The sequence below is a fragment of the Balaenoptera acutorostrata genome, chromosome 16, assembly GCF_949987535.1.
Source record: "Balaenoptera acutorostrata chromosome 16, mBalAcu1.1, whole genome shotgun sequence".
Lineage (NCBI taxonomy): Eukaryota > Metazoa > Chordata > Mammalia > Artiodactyla > Balaenopteridae > Balaenoptera > Balaenoptera acutorostrata.
In genome coordinates this window covers 4,625,552-4,641,046 of record NC_080079.1, presented here as the reverse complement: position 1 = coordinate 4,641,046, position 15,495 = coordinate 4,625,552, and the positions used below count along the sequence as shown (strand labels likewise).

Below are 15,495 nucleotides of genomic sequence, written 5' to 3'. Positions count from 1 at the left end.
CACGCTGGTCCCCAAACCAGGCCAGAACTACATGTTTCAGCTCCATTTGGGTTTTTAATGGCAGTTCTCTTACCAACCCCTCCACTCATCTTAGGCAGATTCCTAAGAGCTAAGGGGTATACTTTCCAATCAAAGCCACCTACGCGCCTTGAAATTCCTTGTCTTGAAAGGGATATGTTTTAGGTCAATCAATTAAAGGTGTAGTCTAACACGAGGACCTGTTATCCACCAAAGGTTTTATACACCAAGAAGAATGACCAAGGTTCAAGTCCAGCACATCACCGTGTAAAGGAGCTGGCAGAGCGCAGGGCTGAAGAGTGGGGAGTGACAGCTGGACCCAGCTCTCAGAGCAGCCCCAGGACCCAGGGAGAGAGGCGGGCAGGGCTAGGCACCTGGATTCGGAGAGCTCTCAGCGCCCGGCACCCCTAATTATCACCTTCCTACACCAAGCTGCCAGTCGCAGCCTTACCCTCTCAGTCCTGGGGAAAGAGGTGACCTGGATAACTGAAGAAAATACAAGGAGATTAGGTGAAAAAGACCTAAATGTGCGAAGTAAATCATGCTAGCCTGAACTGACCCTGCGGTGTGGTGTAGGATAGGATCTCGGAATTAACAGTGTGTTTTGTGTTATCCCTCAGGGGGTTTTGTCAGAACCCCCTGAATTTCAAGCAGGTAAGCTTTTAGCATTTATGCAGCCTACTGTCATAGAAGGAGTTACATTCAGAAGCCGAGTCTCACCACTTCGCTGTATTTTTAGAGAGTGAGAGCACCATCCCCTCCACGACCCACAGCCCTCCTAAGCCCTGCAGCCTGGACCTCCGACTCGGCTCTGTCACGTCCCAGAAGCTCCTGGCTGCAGGGGCCTCCTCCTCGCTGCCTGGGCTTCAGACACGTTGAGTAAAAGGCAAAGCACACCATCTCTCCAGGGAAATGGATGGAGCAAAATCAGGAAAACAAAAACAAGGAACCTGCCTATAGCCGAGTGGGTTGGTATATCTATCTCCTGAGTAGACTTGTGCCTCTCAAAATCTCCTTATCCTCAGAACTCAGAGCCCCTTAAGCCAGGAGCCATGCTTGGGCTTCTCCTCTCTGAGAAGGAAGACTTCAGATCTGTGTGGCTGGGGGTTGAATACTGGGGTCATCCTGGCTCCTGGGGAAGGGGTGCGGAGAGTTCTCTGCTCTGACGGAAGGTGGCACCACGGGATTGGTGCTGAGGGCAGAGCAATTCTTCCTGGCGTGTAAAACCTATGGTTGATAACAGGTTCTCATCTTAGACTGCATCTTCAATTCATTGATTTAAACATATCCCTTTTCAAGACACGGGATTTCAAGGCTGGTAGGTGGCTTTGCTTGGTGGGCATATCCCTTGAATCTTGAAACACATTGGAACTGGATGGAGATATTTTTCTCCCTTCTGAAGCAGAGGAGGTTAGCTCATGGTGACCCCCCTCCAGGAAGAGAGGGTGCAGCCCGGGGGCTTGCCAGAATGTGGGTGTTGCAGCCAGGAGGCCAAGTTCAATCACCAGGGGCTTCCTGACAACCAATGAGTCCTGTGCTTTGTAGGGCCTCCATGTAAAGGACTTAGGTCCCAGAGGCCCCTAAATTCTCGGGGTCTGTGGATCCAGAATAGCACCACAGAATTACTGGTACTCAGCTGATGGCCCAGAGCCTGCAGGCAGGGTTTGGAACTGGACGGTACCCAAGGCTTCTGTAGTTTCATAAATAGCTCCATGCAATAGATTGTTATAAACACCTATGCAAAACCCCTGTTTTCCAATGATGCTGCAATATTTGATTAATGCTTCTGGATGGCATCACAGGATGACTGAAGCAAGCACTGCTTGGAGTTGTGGTGAATTTGCTGAGCATGAGAGGAAAATTGTCAGGTCAGGAGCCTAATCATTCTTAACTTGTCTCATTTGGCATTCTGTCCGTGTTTACACTCAGGCTACACGTGCACACACACTGGGAAAAAAAAAAAATCCCAGACCACCTTGAACGAAATGGTTTTGACCTCTATTTCTAAAATGTGTGTTAGCATGAAACAGGGAGCTTTCTCTGAGGGTTCAGCAAGCAATCTACTCCACCTGCTTCTGTCTTAGCTGCCACCCTTGGGTGTTAGAGTGTCAGGTTTCTCTGGGAAAATTCATGTCATGGACATCTTGTTGCCAGCAAGCAGCACCATTCACTTTTCATTTCAAGATGATGTAAAGTCTCACATGTTATTCCCAGCGTGGATGTGGAGCAGTGAACGATGTCTAATTGTTTGGAAGGGAGAGAGCTCCTCTAAGAAGCTCCTCTAAGAAGCATGCCATGTCGGTAGCTTCCGTCGCTCTGCAACATTGTAACTTTACTTCTGTTTCACCAAAGGCAGTTAATTGGTTTGAAGACGCTCATGCATAGGATAGTAGAGAGAGGGGGACATCTCCAACCTGCCCTGCTAAAAACATTGCTTCCACCGTAGAAAAAAACCCCTAGGAAGAAGATTGGGGATGGGGCCAGGCTGCATGTTGCATACCAGGGGGCAGCATGTGGAGGGAGGTAGTGGTGCCCCCATTTCTCCTGCATTTTACTAACTTCAGATAAAGTCTATTCAAACTGCTCAGGATTCTAACCATACGAACTCCAGCTTAAGGATTTTTTTTTCAGAACATCAGCCCTGGAGGCTTCCCCAGGTTTTATAACTGTGGTGCCTCAATACGGAAGCCAAGTCAGTGGATCCCCTCCATTCAGCACACCTCCCAGCTCTCAGCGGCCGCCCTCCGCCTCATTTCGTGTCCAAGCTGAGCTCAGGAAGACCCTTCTTTCTCCTGAAGGAGGAATCAGAGAGGTGCAGAGATGGCTCAGATCACACACACTCAGGCTGAGAGCTCACAAACCCAGGCTGATGCACCCTGGCTGCCGGGAATCGCTCTGAATGTTACAGCCCTCCTTTCTTCCTTTCTTCCTCCCTCCCTCCCTCCCTCCTTTCTTCTTTTTTCCCTCCCTTCCTTCTCCCTCCCTTCCTTCCTTCCTTCCTCCCTTCCTTTCTTTCTTTTTTTCCAGTGCACAATGAAAAGGCACACAAAGCAGAAAAAAAGCGCTAAGGGTCTTAAAATATAAAGCTTGTTCCTTTCTTCCACAGTCTCTCTCAACTTGCCCTGGTGTTGTGTTTTTGCTATTTTTTTAATTAATTTTTTTATTGAAGTTTAGTTGATTTACAATGTGTTAATTTCTGCTGTACAAAGTGATTTAGTTATACATATATATACATTCTTTTTTTTTAAACATCTTTATTGGAGTATAATTGCTTTACAATGGTGTGTTAGTTGCTGCTGTGTAACAAAGTGAATCAGCTATACATATACATATATCCCCATATGTCCTCCCTCTTGCATCTCCCTCCCATCCTCCCTATCCCACCCCTCTAGGTGGACACCAAGCACCGAGCTGATCTCCCTGTGCTATGCAGCTGCTTCCCACTAGCTATCTATTTTACATTTAGTAGTGTATACATATATATATATACATTCTTTTTAAATATTCTTTTCCATTATGGTTTATCATAGTATATTGAATATAGTTCCCTGTGCTATACAGTAGGACCTTGCTGTTTATCCATTTAATTTAATTTATTTATTTATTTTGGGCTGCGTTGAGTCTTCGTTGCTGCGCGTGGGCTTTCTCTAGTTGCGGTGAGCAGGGGCTACTGTTTGCTGCGGTGCGCGGGCTTCTCATTGCGGTGGCTTCTCTTGTTGCGGAGCATGGGCTCTAGAGCGCAGGCTCAGTAGTTGTGGCACGTGGGCTCTAGAGCGCAGGCTCAGTAGTTGTGGCGCACGGGCTTAGTTGCTCCACAGCATGTGGGATGTTCCCGGACCAGGGATTGAACCCGTGTCCCCTGCATTGGCAGGAGGATTCTTAACCACTGCGCCACCAGGGAAGTCCCTATCCATTTTATATGTAATAGTTTGCATCTGTTAATCCCAAACTCCCATGCCATCCCTCCCCCACCCCCTCCCCCTCATTTCTTTATGAAGTGGGAGTTGTAAGAAGTGTGTCTATTCATCGTTGCAGCCTCGGTTTCTTAGGCCCCCACGGCATTCCTTCCTACGTGGAGAGAGTTCTCTTTCTGTCCCTAAAACAACAAGCTTCTCAGCTTTGAGCCTGGCCAATCTTAGTGTCATGGCAAAAAAAGAAATGGAAAAAGGCAAAAGAAAACAAACACCAAACAAATATAGTGTCGGAATTAAAAAAGACCAGAGTGCACAGGTAACATGAGTTCAACTCAGGTTAACTTAATGAATTTGGGCCAAACTTAGATTTGGCATTTTCCTTGAAGTTTGGCTTTGGTAAATGACCTACCTGCCTTTTCCAAAAAGTGACCTCTGAAATCCAATCCAGGTGATTTGATTTCTCCCCTTCCGATTAACATTGTGGTGTCAGGAGTCCAAGCTGGCTCTCAAGACCATTTGCAGTAGGAGGTAAGGACAGCTGACTGCTCACCCTGAGTGTCCAGATAAATTTTGTGTTTGCTCAGAAGGAAATGTGGTGAAGTCCGTGTGCTCCAAAGGAAGGCTCCCACCTGCCATTTTCCTGGCGATCTCCCATTTCCTTCCTCTGCTCTGGGGCTGTCACGGGGTGGACACCCCTCCCACAATCTGGAGTCAGGGCTAGAGCCTCAGAGAACCAGCATCTTTGAGTTCAAAGTGAGTTCCACACTTGAACGGTTCATGCTCAGGAAATCAGGGCTTAAAGACTGAAAAGTCAAATCAGTAATTTCATTTATTTAAGCTACACTTCACAGGTTAGAGACCTCAGGAATTACTAAATAAGTTCATGGATATGTATTTGTGTGCGGATGTGTGTCTACTAGTTACAAGTAAAAGCAAGACAGGAGATGCACAAATAGGAGCATTAAGCTGTTGCTTTAAAAATGAATATGGCAGAGGTTCAGTTAACATAAACTCCCAACAATAAAAATGTACAGTTCCTCATTTCTAGTCGTATTACTTTTGCCTTTTTTTTTTTTTTTTTGCATTCAATAAATATTTGTTGAGTACCAATGTAAGTAGATTCAGGCAACTAACTGCTTTGCATCTTTTTTTTTCCATTTTTTAAAATTTATTTTTTATTTTTTATTTTTTATTTATTTATTATTTATTTTTTATTGAAGTAAAGTTGATTTACAATGTTGTGTTAGTTTCAGGTGTACAGCAAAGTGATTAAGTTTTATATATATAATTCTTTTTCAGATTCTTTTCCATTATGGATTATTACAAGATGTTGAACATAGTTCCCTGTGTTATACAGTAGGTCCTTATTGTTTATTTTATATACAGTCATGTGATCTGTTCATCCCAAACTCCTTACTTTCGCTTTTTGAAAAGCATTTCTCAAGTCACTGGAAATAGTAAGAAATCTCTCCTTAAATTAACGAAGGGAAAAAAATAAGATATTTTTGGATGTTTCCTCTTGTTGTTTGAGATCTTGCTGCCCACGTGGGTGCTGGCACACACAGACACTTTCGGCCGTCCCCATTCATCACCACTGTGAGATGAAGATGAGTTCAATTAACTAAGTTTTACGCAGCCAGGTGTTTGTTTTCCGAAAAAAAACCCGTGCAGGGTGATACAAATGGTTTGATTTAAGTGTGTGGTGTGACTGCATGGGGAAGCAGTGGAACCCCGGCAGCGATACCGCAGCATCACCATGGCAACCGGTGGAAATAATGGCCCCCTTCGGGAATAAAAGAGATCTCAAATCCTGTTGCAGGCGAGTAGCATTGGCTGTCTGCCGTAGAGATGGTTTCTGATGATTGTTTCAGAAATTCCTTAATGAACGAGAAGTGGCGTTTTCAGAAAATGAATGGATTTACAGGCAACTAATGTGATCATGTAAGGCACCCAGGAAGGCAGGGTGGCGATTCATTCTGTGCACGCTGCTATTCCAGTAGCTGCTGGAAGCCTGGTCGCTGGCCCTGCCACACAGAACACGTGTGTAGGACCGTTGTCGACCTGTGCTTCTTTTATAGGCTTTCCACTTCTGTCTGGATTTTTGCTTTATTGGAGGCAGAAATAATTGGGATTTCAGTGAAAGAGTATATGACTATCTAGCACAGTCCTTGGCACATAGGAAGCACTCTGTAAACAGTACTTCACATCAAATTCTCAGGACGAAATGAAAGTGCCTGGGGCTGGTCGGAGGAATTGTAATATCGATAGTATTGACAACAACAGCAGCAGCAGAAGTGAGACGTAGCAAACCATCCTCTAGACATTGGGTGCTGCTTTGGTGCGTTTATGTCGGCGTTCCTTCCTGAAGATGTGCAACTGGCCAGACTTGTCTGTGCAGCCTTTTACCTCGTGCACTGATAACCACGTCCACGGGAAAGGCACTTTCTTTATGAAGGGGCCACATTTCCAGGGATACAGCTTGACCTGTAGAATGTGAAATAAAGAAGCTCTGTAAAAGAAAAAGATCTTCCACTTTAACGCAAGAGAAGTAGAACTTGGTGAGAACAAGCAGCCTTGGCAGCTTCCGTTTTTCGGATAACAGACTTGAGAGTAACGCTTGGGAGTCCGTTTCCCTTTTTATTTTAGGAAGTCCTCTAGAGAGAAAACAGAGGTCTTTCTGCTATAAGAAGTTCTCTTTTCAAAGCAGCATCATGCCTGAAATAGAATTTTCTCTAAGCTAAGTGGAAAGCTCTAGAATAAAAGATTTTTACCTTTAAAGCCTATTTGGGGGAAAGGCTCGCATCATACGTGTGTGATAGAGTTTTCCTGCACGTTTTCTTCACTTTCAGTTGTATTTCAGTTTAGTTTTGCCTTGAAAGAATTCGGGGGAAAGGATAACATTAGTGCTAATTTTTATTTGGAAACTAAATCTGAAGCATGCGGGACTCGTGATGGATCTTGCCATGTCTGTGCTTGCTCTCTGCGGGCTGTGAACCCCGCTCATCCTGGGCGCTGGGTGTTTTCCCTTCCTCTGCCTTTCCAAGCACAGTGCACCGGAGGGTTTTGATGACCCAGCTGGGACCGCCGACTGCAGCAGCCAGCAACCGGGTTGCCTTCCTTCCAGCAGCCAGACTGCTTCTCTGCCACCTTTCTTCCTGATTTATTTTAAACTTAAAAAAATAAAAGGAAAAAAGGACACTCCACCACTGCAAATTATAAATTTATTTGCAAGTGTTGATTTCAACTCGAGATGAGCCACCTCTCCTGACACTTTTTCCCCTGCTGGATTTTGGGCTCTGGTTTCTGATGACATAGTCTGGGTCCTGCAGCCACTAGCCTCAGAAGGAGAATTACAGAGGGAATACCCACGTAAATTATGTATTGCCCTTTGCATCAGTAGCCTGCTTGGAAATGTTCAAATTGTCAACCGGCGAGACTCCAGTGCTGTGGACATGGGTTTGAATGAGTTGATCACCTAGGGGCTGTTCAGAAAGCCGTGCTCTGTAAGTATCCGGGGATGCACAACACAGACGGGAAAAGGGATATCTGGAATGTTCTTTATGTCGCTGGTTTTGGTTGGGAGAAAAATGCATTTTCCAACAGCTTTTAAAATGTAATATCTAATGTTGCCTCTCACTGTTAATTTAAGAATGTCACAGCGGTTCTATTCTTGGTCAAGTTTGTGTGTGAGCTTATGCTACCAGTTTGTAAAATGTAATATCCGTGCAGGTGGTGGGTGAGCAGTTTTTACAAACGATTTTCGCAGATTTTATGTCTTCCTATGCGTTAAATTGCTATTTAACATATAAGTACTTTCTCTTTCACTTAAAATATAATATCTAAATGTTCTTTAAGCAAAGAGAACGTGCTTAAGATTTTGGACATGCATCTTTCAGCTAACGTGGAAATTATAAAGACATTTTAGGAAATATTTGACTTGAAAGCCGACTAACCAATTAAAAAATGGGAGAAAGAGATTTTTTTCTAGCTGTTTTCTTTCTTTCCTTCCTTCCTCCCTCCCTCTTTCTTTCCCTCTCTCTCTCTCCCTTCCTTCCTTCCTTTCTTTCAATTTCTCTTTCTTTCTTTCTCTCTCTTTCTTTCTTTCTCTCCCCTTCCTTCCCTCCTTCCTTCCTTCCCTCCTTCCTTCCTTCCCCCCTTCCTTCCTTCCTTCCTTCTTTTTCTCTCTCTGTCTCTCTCTCTTTCTTTTTCTTCCTGCCTTCTTTCTTTCTCTCTTTTTTCTCCCACTGCTGCAGTTAAGGCTGTATCATTTTGTAATGGCATCTGTTCTCACAGTGACTATGTTTGATAGATGCTCAAATTACTTTTCAATTGCTAATGCTGCTCTGTGGGTAACGCAGATACAACTCGCCTTTGAATTATTTTGGATACATATGGTGAGAACAGGCTTCCTGCTGAGAAAAAAATATTAGGTTGCTTCCTACGAGGTGGTTCATTTAATCAGTTTATCCTGGGACGTCAGTCTTTCCCGGCAAAGTAACGGGAGCCCTTCCAGGCTCTTGCACACTCCTGGAGGGATGGCCGTTCATCCCGGTGTTACCGTAAGGACCCCACCTGCTCACTCACTCGGGACCACGCCTCCGGAGGTGCCTGTGCCCGGTGGCCGGAAACTGCCATGCCAGGGCCGGCCTTCTCCCCGGGACGCCCGTTAGAAGGGCACCCTTGTGCATGTGGGCTCCCAGAAACATCATGAATGGGATCCACAGTTCACCTTAAATTTTGCTGTTTTTTTTTTTGTTTGCCCTGTGAGAGCACATCAGACTAGTTCATGTTAGAAAGTCCAGAGTGAAAAACTTCATAGCACTTTGCCTCTTATGTGAAAGTGCGTCCCTTACCTTCCAGCCAACTTAGGTGCCGTCTGGCTGTGCTTCACTAAAGAGAAGTGTGTGTGTGTGTGCGTGTGTGTGCTGTGTATGGGGCAGCACACAGAAAAGAGCAAGGGGCCACTTCTCTGGGAGTTGGAAGCTCAGAGCATCCAGTCATAAATTCCTGTTCTTTCGCACTGAGTGGCGTGGATTTTGGTGTCCTGGAAAGAGGCTCACGGTAAGGAAAACCTGAGCTGTTGTTCCCACAGTACCTTATCCCAGTCATGCGCAGGGTGAATTTTGTACCATTTTACTGCCTTTTGATGTGATTTAAATCCTCCTACTCGCAGTATGGCTTTGGGGGCTGTGAGGTGGCCTGGGGGTGGCCCCCGCTCTGTCCCCCGGATCCTGGGCCGGCTCAGGGCCCCGCTCCCCTAAGGAGCTGCCTTCGCAACACAGGCAAACGGTGCCTTCCGTTGCCTGCCCCTGGGGACCTCCCGGGGGGGCTGACGGGCTCTGGGGAGATAACGTATGGGAAAGTTCTCAGAACCAGGAACACACGGAGTGTGTGAGAGTCAGCCCCTCGTGGGTAGGGCCGCCACGCGGCAGCTTGATGTTCCTCTGGAATAAGGGGTCTAAGGGCTGAAGGGGTTATGGTCTCACCTGGTTTCCCCTCCCCCTGGCCCCCCTAAGTAAACGCCCTCCTTCATGTTGCAGAAAGAGCGCCCCTGCTGTCTGATGTCCGGAGGGCTGGCCACTGCCTCGGGACTTCAGTTACAGTCTGTGACCCCTGGGCAGGCACACTCCAGCCCTCGCCCCCTCCCTAATCCAGAGCCGTGTGTCTGCTGAGCGGAGAGCTGAGCTGTAACAGAGTGTGAATGTCCCCCCGCAGTGGACCGCACCCCTGTTTGCTTACCTGTGCTGCGGGGAAGCTGGGGGAGGGAGCCCATCCCGGGAACAGGTGATGAAGTTTCCTGTTTGCAGGAAGTTTGTGTAAAGGTGGCCCCCCGTGCAGGAGGGCTCCGGAGGGACCAGGGCAGAGAGAGAGTACTCTTCAGGAGGAAGCAGGAGTGGGGATCACTCGGCTTCCAGGGCCCCAGCGATTGGAAGGGGGGTGCGAGGAGGGAAAACGCCACGGTGGGCGGGTTGGCAGGAAAAGCGGACACCTCAGAACCCAGGAAGGCAGGGCTGAATCTGCTTTTGCTCATCTGCGTCTTCCCTGCTCCTGGCATCCTGCCTGGCACATAGCAGGTGTTCACGCAGTTGCTTCTACATCAATGAACGCGAGCTGGTGAACGAAGCAACATCAGTTGGTTTTGCAATATTTGGGGGCGATACGTCTTATGTGTGATGTGTTTTGTCTCCCTACAAACACGCATGCGTAGCTCCATAGTTTGAAGTGTGGAAAAGCGTTGGAGCCTTTGGATCAGAGGCTGCGTTGAAATCCTGCCCTGTTGCTTCCTTGCTTTGAGACTTCGGGAGTGACTTGACCTCTGGAAGGTAGTACCTTCCTCTTCAGTGGCTGAGGGACTGAGATGAGATGATTCTTGTAAAGCGCTCAGCAAACTGCCTGGCCCTGAGCAGGCTCTGTAGAGCATCACTATTATTGTTATTGTTTCTTCCTTCATATTCTCCTAATTGCACTGGGTAGCAGTCATTTGTACTTCTTTGGGAAACACATTTAAAAAGTCAGCCATGCTCGGGGAAAACAGACTTTCAAAAATGTTTTCTAACGCGTTAAAGAAAATATTTGCACCGTCGATTTTAAAAGCATGCTGTATGGTTTGCATTTCAGAACTGTACTCTGTTACCTTCATCTTGCTAATAGTGTAAAAAAAGAAAAAAGAAAGCAGCATAATACTGAAGGCAGTTTTTAAAAAGTCTAAAATAATCTTAAATAGCTGGAAGTTAAAAGTGCATTTTACTCCATCCGTTTATGGCCGTTCACACGCAGACATAAAGTGCTGGGGTTCTGCCAGGGTTTTAAAATTAGAGCAAAAGAAATGAGACCCAACTTAATTAGTATAAATGTTGCCGTGTGACTTCTAATAATGAGTGTAATTTGCAATGCATGCTCACCATGTAATTTAGCACAATGGGACCCACAGAATGTAGGACTAGTATTTAATCAAGAGAAATGATTAAAGCAGAAAGGGATGAAGTTTGGAGACTGGAATCCTGTGTAGAAGCCTTGCGTGCCCACTGGGATATTCCGCCTGTAGCACCATTTCTGACACCCCTTCCGGCCCCACCCCAGAGGAAGCTGTGTCAGCTACTGAGCTGTGTGACTCTGGCAAGTTACTCAGTGTTTCTGCGCCTCAGTTTCCTCATCTGTGAAGTGGGGACAACAGTGGTCCCAATCTCTTATTGTTGCCGTGGAGATTAAATGAGTGGACAATGGAAAGCCCTGGGTACGCAGCACTCAACCAATGTCTCGCGGACTCTCACTTTTGTGACTGTTATCATTCATGAGGATCTTGGATGCCAGGCTGGGGAGGGTGCCTTTTATCCCAAAGTACAGTATGGGGTGGTCCTGGGATGCTCTGTCTTTATTGAGGTAAAATTCACATCACCTAAAGCTAGCCATTTTAAAGAGTAAAATTCAGTGGCAGTTAGTACATTCACAATGTTGTGCAGCTATTGTGCCTACCTAGTTCAACACATTTTCATCACCCCAGAAGGAACCCTCTGTACCCCTTAAGCAGACAATCCCCATTTCCCCCCTCGCCCAAGTCCCTTGGGATCACGAATCTGCTTTCTGTCTCTATTGTTTGATGTATTCCGGTATTTCATAGAAAAATGAAATCAGACATTATGTGAGCTTTTTGTCTGGTCTCTTCACTTACCATTATGTTTTTGAGGGTCACCCAGGCTGTAGCAGGTGTCAGTGCTTCCTTGCTTTTCATAGCTGCTCTAATATCCCATTGTACGGACATGCCACAGTTCCATTTAGTTTGTCCATTCATCAGTTGATGGACATTTGGGTTGTCTTTTGCCTTCCGACTATTGTGAAGCATGTTGCTATGAAGAGTGGTGTACAAGTTATCGTACTCCTGTTTTAAGTTTTTTGGATATATACCTGGAGTGGAATTACTGGGGGTAGAGTAGTTCTGCGTTTAATTGTTGGAGGAATCCCCCAGACTGTTTTCCACAGCAGCTGCACCGTTTTGCGTTCCCACCAGCAGAGTATGATGTTCCTGGTCCTCCCCATCCTCGCCAACACTTGTTATTTTCTTTTTTTTTTTTTAAAGTCTGGTCATCTTAGTGGGCATGAGTGATATGTTATTGTGGTTTTGTTTCTGTTTACGTTCCCCTAACGATTAGTGATGTTGAACATCTTTTCATGTGCTTGTTGGTCATTTGTGTATCTTCTTTGGAGAAATATCTATTTAAGTCCTTTGTTTTTTAATTGGGTTATTTGTCTTTCTGTTCTTGAGCGGTAAGGGCCCTTCATATATTCTGGATACTAGATCCTTATCAGATACATAATTTGCAAATACTTTTTCCCATTCTGTAAGGTGTCTTTTCACTTTCTTGCTAGTGCCCTTTGATGCACAAAAGTCCTGAGATGGTTTTAGGTGGAGACAGAACATAGCAGTGAACAAGTCTGAACCATGAAGGGAGAAATTCTTCCCTTCTTCATCCCCTTCCAGGCTTTCTCATGCTCAAAGCGGGGAGAGGCTCAGTTTGATGCTACTGTGTCTTCAACACCTTCACACATCTTTTTAACAGAAAGAGAACAGGCTTTGGGCCAAGAGCCTTCCACAGGGCCAGTGTTTAGCAAGAATTTCTTCCCCTTCTCCACTGAGCTGATTGTTAAGATCATCACTATATATGGCTAGCGATGCTGGTTTTCCCATTTACGCTAATGACAAAGCGTTTCCTTTTAAAGCAGCCGCATAGCACAGGGAGATCAGCTCAGTGCTCTGTGACCACCTAGAGGGGTGGGATAGGGAGGGTGGGAGGGAGACGCAACAGGCAGGAGATATGGGAATATATGTATACGTATAGCTGATTCACTTTGTTATAAAGCAGAAACTAACACACCATTGTAAAGCAATTATACTCCAATAAAGATGTTAAAAATTAAAAAGAAGCATTTCCTTTTAAATACATGTATTTGGTTTTTTTAGGAAAATGAGTGAATGATGAGACAAAGCTTGTGATGGTGATGAGAGGATACAGATGCGTGGGAACTGCCTGAAGGTCCCTGGGCACAGATGAGGGGTGGGTGGGACCACCCATCTGGGGATGGGGTGCAGGGTGGACCGCAGGCACCAGGCTGACCAGGCATGGGAGGGCCACCTGGCTGCCACCACGGCCTCCCCGGGGTGTCCTGGGGTGTCTACCCGGCCCTGCTCCTCCTGGTTCCTCACTTAATCCTGATGACTGCCCGGTGTGGTGAAGAAGGTCTTGACCTTCAGGGTGAAGAGACAGAGCAAGCGAAAAGTGGGGAAGTCGACTGCGAGAAGAATGTGGAAGGTTGGGGACTGATGGATGTAGGGGATGAGCAGGAAGGAGGTCTGGAAGGATCTGGAAGGATCCCACAGCCAATGAAGGGGGAAGATGGGCAGACAGGGAACTAGAGGCATTTTAGAAACCTCTTCACAACTTTCTTAGCTCAGCTTCTGTATCCATTTCCTAGGGTTGCTGTAGGAAATGAACACAAACTCAGTCACTTAAACAATAGATATGATTCTCCCACAGTTTTGGAGGCTGGAACCCTGAAATCAAGGTGTCGGTAGGGCCCTGTTTCCTTTGAAGGCTCCAAGGGAGGTTCCTTCCTTGCCTCTTCCAGCTTTCATGGTTCCTGGTGATCCTTGGCGAGCCTTGACTTGTGGCTGCATCACTTCGATCTCTGCTTCCGTCTTCACATGGTGTTTTAGAAAAAGAAAACAGCCTTTCTTTCCTCCTATGTGTCTCCTTTATGTCTACACAGAACACTTCACTACTGACACGTATGGTCACAAGGCATGTGGAGGTTTTCCCCCACCAAGCAATTCTCTGTGATACCAGCTGGGCATCCTACAGTTTAACTGGACTCTAACATCATCTGGAAATAGCGTCAGATCCCACAGGTGAAAGGATCCCACCCACGAGACCGCTCCCCCTTCAAGTGCCAATCACAGGTCCAGGTGGTCACCCGTGCTTCTGACCGAACGGCTCTAAACTGAAGGTTCCCACAATCCCTTCCTCGGGTTCAATTAATTTGCTAGGGCAGCTCACAGAACTCAGGGAAACACATCTGCCAGTCTATTAAAGGATGCGATAAAGGATACAGATGAACAGCCAGATGAAGAGATACACAGGACAAGGTTTGGGAGGGTCCTGAGTGCAGGAGCTTCTGTGCCCATGGAGTTGGGGTGTGTCACCCTCCCTGTACATGGATGTGTTCACCCACCTGGAAGCCCTCCGAACCCTATACTATGGTGATTTTTATGGACTCTTCACCAGGCACGAGCAACCATTAACTCCATTTTCAGCCCCTCTCCCTTCTCAAGAGAATGGGGCGGGTGGGTAGGAGCGTGGGCAGAGCTGAAAACGTCAAGCTTCTAATCATGACTTGGTCTTTCTCCTGACCAGCCCCCATCCAGGAGCTCACCCAGAGTTGCCTCATTAGAGCAAAAGACATTCCCATCACCCAAGCCATTCAAAGCATTTTAGGAGCCCTGTGTCATGAACAGGGGTCAAAGATCAAATGTTAGAACAAAAGATGCTCCTGGTGTTCTTATCACTTAGGAAATTCCAAGGGTTTTAGGAGCTCTGTGCCAGGAGCCAGGAGGAAGATCAAATGTATATTGCATGTTATAAATCACAGTATCACATGTCCCTCTCTGTGTGTGTCTCTCCTCTTCTAATAAGGACACGACTCATTAGATTTAGGGCCCACCCTAATCCGTTACCACCTCATCTTAATGAATTACATCTGCAAAGACCCTGTTTCCAAATAGGTCACGTTCTGAGGTTCCAGGTAGACAGGAATTTGGGGGGACACAATTCAGCCCAGTATGGCATCTGTTGCAGGTTGGCTTCCTTTCCTTTTTCACTGCAGATCGTGGGAGTGGTAATGATCTTATTGGGTTTCCTAAGACCCAAGTGAGTCCCTGGACCTTCTCTCTGGAGCTCAGTTAGTGTCGGTACCCTCGGGGTCCCTGGGCATGATCTTACAGACCAAGGAGAAAGCAGACTCTCACAGGCAAAGGTAAATCCGAGCACAAGAATTTTACACACTTCTAGGAGCCCCTTAGGTACTTAACTAACTTTGACTTGAAAATCACTGCTTAATGTAAGTCTGTTTCCTCCTGTCTGAGCCAAAGAGAAGTCGGGAAGTATAGTCTTTCAAGCTTGCTGCATTTGTTACACAGCTTCTAGATACAAACCGGCCGTGGTGCAGTATTGATGCTCTGGCGATACAGAGTTGCGTCTTTATTGAAAACTTCCCTGCGTGGAGTCGGAAGACACCTGATCAGGACCCTTGTCCTTTCTTTCCATCTGGATGATTTTGCCAGACCTGGGATACAGCAGGAAGGCGATCAGCGGGCCTTTGGGTGGATAAAAAAAAAAGAAGGAAGTCTCCCCTGGGGAATTGAATGGCCCGCACCCCCGGGCCCCCATGACTGTGCCAAAGCCCCGTGAAAGGCTCGTTCACCAGAAAAAAGCCTTCTGGGGTGGCTCTGCCCTACAGCATTCTCCTCGTCATCGGCGTTCAAATAAAAGGATGCTCTTTGCTCAAAAGAGAC

General features: G+C 46.5%; 1 protein-coding gene across 3 annotated transcripts in view; it reads left to right on the top strand.

Moving 5' to 3' along the window:
• Positions 1-15,495, top strand: part of PTPRE (protein tyrosine phosphatase receptor type E) — a 172,575-nt gene that overhangs the window by 84,355 nt on the left and 72,725 nt on the right. The window contains exon 1 of one of the 3 annotated variants that reach the window (XM_057530413.1): positions 5,271-5,288. The exons of the other annotated variants lie outside the window; for them this stretch is intronic. The gene's annotated coding sequence lies outside the window, so the exon portion shown is untranslated. Of the gene's footprint in view, positions 1-5,270; positions 5,289-15,495 lie in introns of those variants that run through there. 3 annotated transcript variants of the gene reach the window in all.